The sequence below is a fragment of the Ixodes scapularis genome, unplaced genomic scaffold (genome assembly GCF_016920785.2).
Source record: "Ixodes scapularis isolate PalLabHiFi unplaced genomic scaffold, ASM1692078v2 PGA_scaffold0__279_contigs__length_252992795, whole genome shotgun sequence".
NCBI lineage: Eukaryota > Metazoa > Arthropoda > Arachnida > Ixodida > Ixodidae > Ixodes > Ixodes scapularis.
The window spans coordinates 210,820,217-210,833,990 of record NW_024609835.1 but is presented as its reverse complement, the minus strand read 5'-3'; the positions used below and the strand labels follow the sequence as shown (position 1 = coordinate 210,833,990).

Sequence of the window (13,774 nt, the reverse complement as noted above, 5' to 3'; positions counted from 1 at the left end):
CCCTCCAAGAACTGACTCACCTGAATCATGTCACGCTGACGGTTTCTGGTATATAGTTATGTAAATAGAGACGTTGAGATTTGTAGCAGAAGACGCTCCGACTTAAAGGGAAGCCGTAGAGGTCCTTGAATTCGAACAAATAGTAAACGTTATAATGTAGACACCTGAAACATTATGTTTCTTAAGTTTCATTTTTATCCTATCAGTAGGAGCGTTGCAATGGCCAATTAAAATTTCGACGTATACCCGCCCATTGCTGCGCCCCGGCGGGAGGAAAGCGTGAGAACTGGGAAAAAAACTAGCACAAGTGACGTCATCAGCGTGTTGAGATGACCCTTACTCGCGACTTAGCTGTCTCAGGGATACCGTCAATGACGTCACGACGCTCTGGACAGATAACAGGCGGCAGAGAAGATCGCCACATGCCAGTCAGTATTCGATGCACGTATTTCTTTGTTCTTCAATAAATGCGGTTTACGTTTACTTCTGACCAAGAAAAGTGCGATAACAGAATTCACGAAAAAAAAAGGCTTCAAAAGTCCGTCCCCTAACTCATGTCGAATTCCACAGGTCGTTTCGGAGAGCGCCTGTCATAGGCGATCGCGATTGAAACGGACGTGTTCCTTTCGTCGTTTTGGATCAGCTCCAACTCCACATCTCGATCCGGATCCGAGAAAAGTCGTTCCGGTGATTTCGGCGTATTCGACCGGAAGCCATCCTGGCCAGCCCTCGGTGTGCACAAGTGACTCCCTTTCTCAAGTTGCTCGTAAACATCCTCAAGCAGCAGTCTCTAGGGTAGCAGCGACGACAAGGATTACTTGTATCCCCAGCATGTATTCGACTGCTTTTCGGAATTCCGCAGAAGAGTCCAAACATCAAGACGCTCTTGGACACCAATCACTAGTATTCCGATGAAGAGGCAAGTGGGCTACACATCACATCGCACATCGACGCTTATTTTTCCCATCATGATTAACTTCCCTCGTGCATTGAACGCGCGTTGTTAGCGCCACGATTTCGAAAACTTGTGCTTCGAGATCAGGGAGCGCGGGAAGGGGATTCCCGGGAAGGTGAATGGCGGGAAGGCATTCGCTGATCCTAGTGGAGTGGTCATGTTTAATTGGGTATCCGAAGGCGGAGCAACTCCGTTCGGGTCGCGTCCTCCATCTCGGATCTGATCCACTGATCCCGGGGTGCTTTAAAATGACCCGTGTGATCCGTCTTTAAATTTCTTGAAGAGTGCTTAATCTTTCTTTTAACTCCTGGCGCTCTACTTGTGGTGAATTCCGCGAGCAGATTTTGAGCTCTCCGAAAGCGCCCTTTTTAGAGACCGCATCTTTGAATGTCAGATCCGGCGCTAGCTGTTCATCTTCCGCTCTTATATTTGTGGCGGCGGCTGCCCCGTGGAGTGCTTCCAACCGCGCCGAGGTTGCCCCATAGAAATCGGCAGAGCTTGGCGGAAGTAGGCAGAAGCGTGCTACGTCATGACCTTTCACTGGGCGGCGCGCATGTGCGCTGAACCGTCGACTCCAACTGTCGAGTCGGGCCCGTTCGAACGCGTCGGTTGTTTACTCGGGATAGCGACGGCTCGAACGCTCCTAATACCTCGCGTGGATCGGCGGTGCAGAGGCGGGACTAGAGCGTGGCCAATAGTAAGTGCTGACAATGTGGTCCAGTGAGGAACGAGGAGAAAAAGAACGATAGAACATCCGAAGGAAGCACAGACAAGCTTAGGCGTCTTCATTTTGCCGCAACTGATTGTTTCACCTGAACCGCTATTCGGCTAGTTCCTCCAGGCTTTACGAAGCCGATTTCGTGAAGGCGTGGCCTGTGACGTCACACGATGTAAGTTTCCCCGCTAGATTTAGCGGAAAAATTAAGGCCATGTGACCTCAACACCAATTTTCTTTCCCGGATAAGTTTAACGGGAAAAATGACGTCATATGACTTCGTGTCACGTGACCTATACACAAAGCGCTGTTTCCCATTAGATTTAGCGGCAAAATTAACGACACGTGACCTGAATGCCTATTCATTTTCCCCGACAAATTTAGCGGGGAAAACGATGTCACGCGACCTACTAAACGCCAGTTCACTTTCCCCGCTACATTTAGGGGGAAAAATGACGTCACATGTCTTCGTATCACGTAGCCTAATTACGAATTTCCTTTCCCTGCTAATTTAGCGGGAAAACTGATGTAGTGACGTCAACGCCAATCCAGTTTCTCCGCTAAATTGAGCGGGAAGAATGATGTCGCATGACTTCGTGTCTCCTGATATATACACACATTCAGTTTGCCCGCTAAATTTAAAAGAATTACTGACGTCACGCGATGTAATGTCACACCACCTATATTCAAAGTCAGTTTACCCGCTATATTTATCAGGAAAGTTGAAGTGACTTACCTCAACGCAAAATCGGTTTTCCCGCAAAATTTAGCGATAAAATTGAAGGCGCGTTATCTACACACCCATTAACACGTTTGGGATGCAAGATGTGATGCATCATATCTTGGGTCATAGCTTTGTGGTGCAAGAACGTTTCACGTATCTAAGACCATTGCGTAGCAATTCGCCATGATATTTTTACTTTTATATACTGCACGCTGCCGGCGTTTTCTCGTGCAATAAAGCAAGAATAGACTAGGCAATGACCGTGCAGCTGATGGCCTGCTACCTCCTTCTATTTATTAACGTTATACCAGCATTCTGAGCTCAACCAATGGCAATCGCTGTGAGTGCCCCGCGGAACCATAGCGACACGTAGCTGTGGGTCGGTGGCAAAAGCGGACGTCTTCCTCGCTATATGTGACATTGTGCGGATTATGCTCACGACCTGTGTCCCGTTTTCTTTTCAAACCTGAGCAGTGACAGTAGTGACTGGTCGTCGGAACACTCAGTAGGCTGCTGAGGTGTTCGTCGGATTGTCAAGGTCGAGCAGCGGCCATTTTGAACGGCAGACCGTCTCCGGCGGGTAGCTTTCAAGACGCTAGTCCAATTTCCTCACGTCGACTTGGAGCGACTCCCACAAAGCGGATGTTTCCCACTCGCAGATTTTCGAAAGCGCTCCTGATCCACCATTGTAATTAACCATTACTTTGAGTCCCTGAGATACACAACATCCTCCGCTTGCGTCCTTGGGAAGAGGCCTGAAGCGCCCTCCTTACGTGGGTGCGGACAGCCATTCACACGTTCAACTCGCTGTCGTCAAGGCCTCCTCTATTGTTGTTTGTCCCCAGTCTTCCGAAAACAAGAAAGGGGAAAAGACAACAACGAGGAGGCGAGGAGGAAACTCGTATTGTTTGCCTTTTCTGTTTGCGTGGTCGATTTATGTTTGCTGCTTCCCATTTATTCGAGAAAATTCTGTCCTCACTGAAAACAGATGCGCGCGCCTGAACTTTCTCAGCGCGCGCTCGTTGTTTTGGTGCATTGCCTATGGTTTGTGACGTGCGCAGCATCTGCTGTGTCGATTTAATAGCAGCCCTTAGGGCGCATTCACACTGGAAGCGGATCCGCGTTCATAAAGCGGTCGTGAACGCGGTTGTATAAAGATCCTATAATTTTACGCGCACTTGATGATGTCAAATGCGCGTGAAATTGTACTGGATCTTTATACAAGCGGCGTTCGCAACCGCTTTGCGAACGCGGATTTCCTTCCAGTGGTGAATGCGCCATAAAGGCGATGTGTTCTAAGTGTCACCGCGTAGGTCCCCTTTTCGTTCAACGGATTTCTTTTTCAGTCGAACCATTTGCTGAAATTTTATTGTACATCGCAGTCATTTGCGCTCCGCATTCTCTGTGATAAATTACACAGAGTCATATATCGGGCAGCAGGAAATGACTTTTTGTTTTTCTGATAGTACTGGAGGAATTTTTTTCATTTACCCCACCCCGCATTTCTGAACTTCTATGCCTCTTTCTATCGAACTCCCACGCCCAGCGTGAGCTATATCTACCACCGCGGTCGCTACGCCAGCGAACGAAGTCGTTAGGGGTACGCGATGCTACAAACAATCCGACTCAAAAAAACAAAAAGAAATACAAGCACATTGCTGGCTTCGAAAGCTGCTGATTGCCGTAGACGACTATGTTTTCAGCTTTTGTACACGATATTGGCACCAAGGTTGCCCGTTAACAATCAACAAATGCAAGACATGGCAGAAAACGCTGAGAATTGTAGGACATCCATTTGAAGTCTCGTATGTCGTTGCAGGGTACGCTGGGATCTGTTTTTCCGGTGCCTCCGCCTTTGTCGCGCTGGCTTCCCGGTCGCGACGAATTGAGAAGAGCAATCGATGCGACAATCCCCGGAAACCACGAGAAAGTGCGAGACAAGGAAAACAGAAAAAAGCGCACACTGCGCTACTGGAAACTCCTGATTACCTCGTTGCGTGTTTTTGTTCTTTGTAGATCGTTCGCGTCTCGCCGCTAGGAGCGCTGCGTCGCTTCCTTTCGTTTTCTTGCACGAACAATGGCCTAAACGGAGCGGGAAAATCGCATTTACGTGTTCTTTTAAAGTGAATGAAACAAAGGGATTGTGTTTCACCGGTTCGACAAGCTTGAACACATTCGTCTTGTAATTCACGCGATAGTTTTAGCGTTTTCAACTGTTTTAGAAGCCAGATAGCTCAATTATTCTTCTATTGCCACGAACTGAATAACCTAGAGAGGCGTTCATTCATTTATTCAATTATTCATACTGTACGCCCGTAAGGGCTTACAGGGTTGGAAAATACTATATTGGATAAAGAGCTTAAGAATGACGGGTACACTGTTTGATTTTAATTCTGACAATTTAGAAAAGGGTAAGAATGAGGTGAGTGTCGTCTTGGCCATGTATCAGGCTCGGCGTACATTAATTATGAAAGTAATTGCCATGATGAGTTCGCTAGTTAAATGAATTCGTTAATTATCTTTTCAATTGTTTGTTTATGGGTTATATTGCAATTTCAGTATTGGAGGTAACTACTATAAGAGGCCAAAACTTTTGAAAGAACTCAGGAATCTGCTATAGTTCTTGATATATTAATTTATCAAGTTTCACGTTACAATCTTGCCGTCAATTTTTGTTTCAATGATGTCGTCACTCGTGGCATCGGAACACCCACGAACGGCACTTTCCTAATATTGTCAGGAGTGGCGATTTGACAAACAACGAATAGCTGAAGAAACTAAAACGTTTAATGGGGCGAACTTGCGCCCAAAATAAAAAAAAATGCCGAATTAGAGCACACCCTATTGAAAAAACCAGCTTAAGCTGGTCCCAGCTTCAAGCTGGGTTATTGCCCCAGCATACCCAGCTTGGCATGCTGGTCATGCTGGTTGATCTGGTCATACTGGTCATGATGGTTGATCTGGTCCCAGCTTCAAGCTGGGTTATTGCCCCAGCATGCCCAGTTTGGCATGCTGGTCATGCTGTTAAACTGGTCATGCTGGTGAACTTCCCAACCAGTTTAACCTGTTTAAATTAATACACAGAATAAAAAAGCCAAGCTCGTCAGAAAAGCCAACTCGGCATCCAATTTATTATTTTCGTACTTGCGGCAGCCTCACATGAACTCAAATGCTACACATCCCGCGGCGCTGACACAGTACTAACCGACGCACAGATTCTCGGTGCAAATTGTCTACAATGTTAATAAAACCAGATTGCTTATCTCTCAACACGAAAAAAATACTAGACACAGGCCAAAAACAGGCAATAGCAGACGAAAATACTACACGGACGAGAGAAGCGAACCTGGGTCCCGCCAGCGATGGGGGCGAAGCGGCAACTTGCGTGGTCGGCAGAGGCGAGGAAATCCGTGTGGCTTGGATGGCATTGGCGATACTCCTCGGCACCGCCGTCATTCTTGGGCACACACACGTTCGAAGACACGAAGCGACGCCGCAGTCGGGACGTCTGACATCTTCCCGCACTGAACGGACTGCCGCTCGCTGTCTTCTCAAAACCCGCTTCGCTTGCACCGTCGTTCAACTAGTCTCCAAACAACGCGCACACAGCCGTCCCTTCGATCTGCCCTCTGCCCAAGCTATCCAAACGCGTCTTCGATTCTCCGTTTCTACCACTCTCTCTCTCTCTCTCTCTTTTCTCGCACACAAAGGTAGCTTGCAGCGCGCCTGACGCGCCCGGTGGTCTACCAAAAACGAGAGGACAAAGAACAGGACGTGGCCTCGTTCCAGCAGCCGACCTTGTCGCGCGCGCTCCCAGCAATGCCAGTTCGGCTATCTCTAGCCGACCTTGGCGTGCGCGCTCCCAGCATGACCAGCTTGACCACCACGATTATTATTTCGACCAGATTCACCAGCTTGTCTCCCAGCATGACCAGCTCGTCTCCCAGCTTGACCACATTGGCTCCATGGAAAACCAGTTTGACCAGTTAAGACCAGACTGGCTCCCAGCTACACCAGATTGAATCTAAAACCAGATTCGAGTGAGACCATGCTGGTTTTTACTTAGACCAGACTGACCAGCTTAAATTCCAGCTTGCCCAGCTTAAACCAGCTTGATTGCCAGCTAAACCAGTTTAATTACCACATTGACCAGTTTGACCACCTTGATTACCAGCTTGACCACCTTAATTACCAGCTTGACCAGTTTGATTTTCATGCTGGTTTTTCCAATAGGGCAGCTCTTGAGGAGGAAGATGGAAGGGTACTGAGGGGAGGGTATACCCCTCCTCCCTCTTCGTCACCTCCTTATCCTCCTCCTCCCCTTACTCTTCGATCTCCTAAGGGGGGGGGGGAGGGGGGGGTCACGTAGCCCTCCCCCGAGCTCACGTGAACCGGGGGGGAGGGCTCGCGCGGTGCATTATGGGACATTTCCCATAATGCACCGCGTGGTTACGCCGACACCAACGCCGACGCCGCTCAAGCCCGAAACGGGCGCCTAAGATCTGTGCTCTAAGAGGAAGCAGAAGACAACAGTAGAGCGTCGTGGGCGTCGAAGTCGGCGTAACAGCAGAGTCGAACGCTAGGGCGAGACTGACTCGGCATGCCAGGCGGAGCCCCTTTTGTGCACGCGTGGGCTTCTGGAACATTTGGCGTAGAATGTTCGGTGCGTAGAACATTCTAACCTCGAAATAGCAAGACGATTCTTGAATTTTCCAGGTCACATTACAGCGCCAACAAAAATGTGCAAACGCGGCCAGGAACGGAACCCTGGCCTTCTGCGGAGAAGGCAAGCCCAATAACCGTTAGGCCGCGGGCGCGCTGCCTACTTCGTCAGCAGCGTTCGCGGCAATAGAGTGACGGTACCAATGAAAAGACTACGTCACTCATTCAAGCAACGTTGTGGGCAGGGCTTTCGGCGTTCTTTTTTCTCAAAAATTGTCAATCGGGCTAAAAAAATTAAAATTGATCAATCGATATTGCAAAAATTGTTACATTTCTGCAAATTATTTTATTTTATCTAGCTTTTATTAGTCGTTGCTTTCAATACTGCATTATCAACATTCGTCCTAAAATCATTACTTAAAAAGCAGAATAACGGATTTATATTTATTGGGTCGACGTACCGTGAAGACTATCTCCTCATCTAATATCCGCCGAGCCTGATAAATGCATGGTGAACAAGACAATTGTCTAAACTTCTCCTCTTCTCTATTTTTAATATGCTAGAATTGAAATCCAACATATGATTAATAATCTTTTCAGCAGCCAAATGAAAAACTATTATCTTTGCATAAACAAAAAAATGTCAAAAGCAAAAATAAAAAAAAAATAATAAATACAAATGCGAAACAATCAATTTCATAAATGGAACAAAGAAGATTACACTGCACATGACAATGTGCAATAGGTGTCTCGAACAATAGGTTCAATGCACTTTTTAAAATATTGAGTTACGTAGGTGACGCAACACTATTGGACAGATCATTTTATTATTTCATTATTCTCGGACTGGCCCTTTTTTCCAGTAGTGCCTAAGTCCGGTAGAAACATATTGGACGGCGGCTTTTCAATATCATGAAAACGTTTGAGTTCAGGACTTGTCTGTATCTTGTGCAGTTTGACGCAAATACAATAGTCCGTTGTCCTCATCAATTACCAAGTTTCGCTTATTTCTTATCAGTGTTTCATATGTAAGAACCAGGCACCCTGGCAATGACAAATAGGGCGGGACGCAGTATATAATCCAGCCTACGCAATTTTATGGTTGTGAAGACCGGCTAGAATGCCGGGGTCCTTACACTCTTTTCGTGAACAGTCAATATTCATGTTTCTTTAACCGTGGCGTTTAAACACTGACAATTACAAATTTTTGATTTGGGGGAAACATCTACTGGCCTATCGACTCCGATCTTGAAGGTGATCAGAGTTATGTTTTCAGTTACGGCATTACTTGGCTATTGGCCTGTGAAAGTGATAATTAACGTACAGATTGATCAGGCAATGTATTTTGTCAACCTCACTTTTAATCGCATAATCGAGCTGCAGACATTTTTATAGAGCCTTCACGTGCATCATCTTCGGTGTTGTCAATTTCTATATCAAAAATTTCGTAAGTAACGAGAAACCTGTTTCTTTTTTTCGGATGCCACATATAAGTGTATAATCATGCGAATGTTATTTTTTTGCATCTTAAGCAATATAACAGCTGCTGTTCTGGTGTTCCCTTTCAGAAGTATCGTGTGGTACGGATCTTATGTTCAAGGTACTTTTATGACCGGAACATATATACTCGTCAATTATTCAGCTATTGCTTAGTACACAGACGCCTCGTAAAACAAAATGTGTATAAATTTCGTTCAAATTCTGTTCCTTCTTCTGTGCACAGAACAAGAACTTTTAAACGCATGCCAAAAAAATTAATCGATAAGTTCAACTGGCTTTGTGAAGACGAATGCCGCATTACTCAGGCTATGCGAATTTCAACAATTATTGTTTTAAAAACATTTTTTTTTTATATTTCGCCGAGCTCCAGCAATTCTTCCAGGCTCCATATTATACCGAAGAAACATGATTTATTACAATTACAATCGAATAAAGGCGACCGGTCATCTGCGCAAAATGTTTAACTGGAGCACAACGCTTTTAATGTAGTGCAACCGTTTCAGGAGAAATACAGTTGCGGCCTCTCGTTCGCGGTATTACGGCATCCACTGATTCTGTTCGAAAGTTCTTGTTCACTCGCTAAAACAAAACAAAAACCGAACAAAAAAGCTTCCCCGCGTTCAATAAACTAAATGTAAGGGTCATTTCAGATAAATTACGCATGATCAAATTATTAAACATAATACTTAAAAAATGAAGGTCGCAACTGGATCACAGGTTTTCTTGTTCAATATTGAAAGCATGCAGTAACTAGTATTTAATAAAAAAACCGATAGCACTCTTATATTGCAAAAATCTTTATAACCTTTCCTTTAAATTATTTCAATTGTGCCATTAAAATTGCAGAGAATTCTAAAATTATAATGCTTTACCTTCAATGTCGGAGTTCAGGACTGGGGCTCCCAAAACATTACGGAGATTTGGTGAATTAGTGCGACAACTCGGATAACTATACCCGATACTCCACACACCCATAGGCGCATGCCCGGTATCGTTATAGGAGGTATCAAAATGATCCACTAGAACTCCTCGTAAATTATTCAATTTTTCTACGATGACCACCTGTAAAGCGACGATAAAACAAAAATTAAACAAACTTCATCTTACTTTAGGAACAGAAGGCATGGAATGCGCGTCCCGCACAAATCACGCACACTTTTAAATTTTTTAATTTGATTTGCTTTCTTGTTGTTTTTTGTTTTGAACATTATTATATATGTATACCTATTGAAGGTGAATAAAAAGGATGCAATCAAATTTAAAGCAAAGAAGTAAGTATTTTTATGGCAAAATTGTACCTATATACAATAAACATAGATAATTGCCACGCGTTCTGCGTCGGTGACGAGAGGGCGACTGTCCCCAAGCACCGCGTCAGCCCTACCTTACCGAGAATGGACTAGAACTTTCCAGAAGGGTAGAAAATCAGACAAAATAAAGATCCAGGCCGAGGGGGTTGGAACCCCGTTTCTCCGTGTGGCTGCCGCATGTGTGGCCAACCTCGCAACGCACGCGGCAATGTACAGCCGGGGACAAAAGTCCCCAGGACGTGCGGGCTGTGACTGAAACTCATTGCTCTGCCAGTTGCCGGTGGGTCGCCTGGTTTCGAGGACACACAAAAGGGCATGCGCGTCCTCCTCTGTCTGCAAACATGTGTGTTTTCCCGCTATTCTGCAGTGGAATGCCTAACTCGGAATCGGGCGCGTGGTACCGCCTTAGTGGCATGGCACCTATAAAGCAAGAAGTCACCGGCAGCTCAACTGAGCGATAAGCCCAACTGGTTATAAAACACGGTGCACTGACATGTCGATATGCGGCGCAATACCGCAGGCCGTATCTTCGCGCCGCAGAAGAGCGGGAAAATAACACATATTTGCAGGCACAGTAGGACGCGCATGCGCTTTTGTGTGATCTCGAAACCAGGCGACCCGCCGACAGATGGCAGAGCAATCCGTTTCAGTCGCCGCTCGCGCGTCCTGGGGACTTTTGTCCCCGACTGTTTTATACAACTAGAGCCATGAGTGAATAACAGTTTAATCATAGGCATCCGATCCGCATCCGCAGACTTTCTAATCGCACCCGAATCGCATCCGCAATGTTCTTAAATTGTTTTATTAGCATCCGATATGCATCCGCAAAATTCGGAACCGCTTTTGATCTGCAATCCGCGCTTTCATCACCCTGCCCAGAAAATGCGCTCTAAAGGGAGAACATATTAAGACATTATTGTTATTTTTGCTTCGTAACACCCGCTTCAAGCAGACGCTTGTTTTTTTAAACATAAACATTTATAAAGGGCGGACTAACAACATTATATCATTTTATTCAGGTCAAACACTAGTAGCGAAAAAACGGTTAAAGTACAGGCGAGCTGGCGGATATTTACCATGTTGGAACTTAACCCGAGACTGGGGTAGAAACAGAAACTTAAAAGTAGAAGGGACAGAAACAAGTGAAGAAGAGAACGTCTTCTCTTCTTCACTTGCCTCTGTCCCTTCTACTTTTAAGTTTCTGTTTATACCCCAGTCTCGGGTTAAGAACATGGTACACTAGTAGCGAGGTTAGCGGAAAGGCGATCACTCACCGAAGTACTCGTAGTCTACAATAGATCCTTTTACTCTTTGTAAACATGAGCCGCTCCTTGCGTTCCAATCGACTTCCGGTCGCACCGTTTTTGCAAACCTCTCGAGTGTGCTTATGTTACCAGTGCTAGAAAGCATAAATGCTACACAAAAAATAAATTTGGCGATTTAGTGAGGGCTTTCGGCTGTGCGAGTTAACGTCTTGGAGGAGACAATTTGGTTTACAAGAATATTCGAAAATGCTGAACGTATCTCTCGCTTCTTGGCTCTCTTGGCGTTCACCTGAAAAAGTTGTGGTTAAATGTCTCATCGATGTTTCACGCGCCGTTCATTCTTTTTATGAACCAGAAATTCGCTGCGACGTCAAAGACTGTAGCACTGCCTGGTGCCGTTTGCAAAGAAAAGGGTATATTCGTGGTAGATGCGAGTACACCACGGGGAAAATAATAAGATGTTTGTTAATGGCAACACCTCCAATCGGTTTAAGCTTTCAATACGAACCCGCCGCTGTGTGATCCGAGCCACATACTTAGAAACAACTTTCTAACTGTCGTGAAAAAAAAAAAAAAAAACGCACGAAAACCCCACGTTTTACTTGTCCACGAGGCTTCTGTAACTTTCTTGTCGCTCGTTCCCCTGCACCTTCACTTTTTCTAGTGACACTAGTGACAGCAGTTTTGGCAAAATAGAACGCTCTAAGTGATCTATCGTGAGAATCACGTCTTTTTTTGCAGACTTCTATGTAGTTCAAATATTACTCTCCTTCAGTTACTGTAGTTTAACTGTTGGTTGAGGAGTTTAGTAATTTTCAATTACATATATATTTCGGTAATCAATAGTTTACTTCGAATACTTTTTCCGACTAACTTCTACTCAAATTACAAATTACTTTCCAACTTTAGTGGCAGGTTTGCTTATCAACAAACATTCCTGCATGAAAAGATATAATATCTTGGAAGGTGAACTGATATTTGCAAAGAGGGGGAAGCGTGTCGCGTATGAAGGGTGGGGAGGGCGGGGGGAGGATGGTTTGGAGGGTCAGAAACTCACTAAACTTTTCACAAGCCCCCCACTGCAACAACCCTACTGCGAGGCGCGGGGAGTGGACAGATATGTCGCAAGGGAGGCCGAGTAACGGCGGGATTAACACTGAAGGCTGGTGGTTTTTTTTGTGTGTGTCCTGAAGCTGAAGGAAACTTGACACATTTGAAGAAAGGACTTGTCTCCACTTCTGCCCAACGTAGGAGCTCTCGCCCGCTACAGGAAGCGTACACACTGCAGCCTCACTCAGAGGTGGCAACAAAATGCATCACCCGCTTTGAAGCTCACCTGGTACTTCCGTAGTTAGAGCTATACTTAAAGCATCTCATGATAAAGGGCAACGTAAAGGTAACCTCTTTGCTGCCTTTCGTCCCAAAACACAGCATACGTAGGTGTTCCAAGATTCGAAGATCGTTCGAGTAGCTTAATAATTCCCCCAATGTTTTTTTTTTTTTTTTTTTTATAAGCAAAAAAACAAAAAAACAAGCAGAGGTGTATAAAACTTTAAGACAATGGTATTTAAAGTACTATTGCAATGAGGATTAGAAAACTTCTACTTTACTTGAAGAACATTTTCTGTGCATATACTTGTACTTTACTAAAGAATATTTCTGGTAATTTCTGAAATAAAATTTCCGACTTCAAAGTACATTCCCCAAATTTGGAAACAAAATATCGCGTATCGTCATGTGAAAACGCGCTATCGCCTTTCGAGACGTTATCGGCATGGTCATTTCTCTGAGTGAAGCAATGGCGGTTATAAGGCAGACACAACTATGTGCCTTATAACTGTATTGTGTTAAATAGTTCGTCAGCGAGGGTAAGACAATTTCTCTGTAGCGACTTGACTTTAACCAATATCTGTCGCCATTTCTGAAAACAAATGATACTCCTCCGGTTGCCCCTGGAGCAATGCGTACCATTTAAGATAAAGTTTGAAAAAATAGGGAATGAAATATCATGAAAAGTTGTGTTAAAACGTATTTCTACTTTGCTTTAAAAGCATGTTGTACTTATAGTACTTTGCATCACATACATTGCACGCGGCGTACTTACTATACTTGAAGTACATAACCTCAATTTGATTTCGTACTTTGTGGGAACCACGTTCCTATCTAGGCCTCGCTCAGGCAGGCCGTGGGGCGTTGCCATGTGGGGACGCGTTCCGGATGCTAGGGAAAGCTGTATGCCCTTGCGGACGGCTCTCCCTCGCGCTTCTCGGCCCTCGGGTGACTTGACGAAGGCACACCCCTCGGGATCGTGACTTGGACGCGTCCGCCCCTCCAGGAAGCACACCTACACTCGGACCACCCCAGGCGCGTCCATTCCCGCAAGCTATATAAGATGGCCCAGATCCAACGGGCAAGAGTCTCGCTGGGGGAGGCTCTGCTTGACGAAGCCTTCCTTTCTTTTGCAGATCCTCCCCCTCCGTGATACTCTCAATAGCGGCAGCGCGGACTCTGACTATCGATCCTGTCGATAGAGACAGCGCCGTTATCACTGGCATTGTTGTCCCTCGGGCAAGCGTGTGGCGTTATCGTCAAATAAACACGTCATTATCCGGACCGAAGGGACCTATTGTGTTTCTAAGTGGT

The 13,774-nt window shown here is 45.4% G+C and overlaps 1 protein-coding gene across 1 annotated transcript in view; it reads left to right on the top strand.

Annotated features, from left to right (window-relative positions):
• LOC8028325 (glycine receptor subunit alpha-2) overlaps positions 1-13,774 on the top strand; it is a 410,983-nt gene that overhangs the window by 250,370 nt on the left and 146,839 nt on the right. The window lies entirely within an intron of this gene.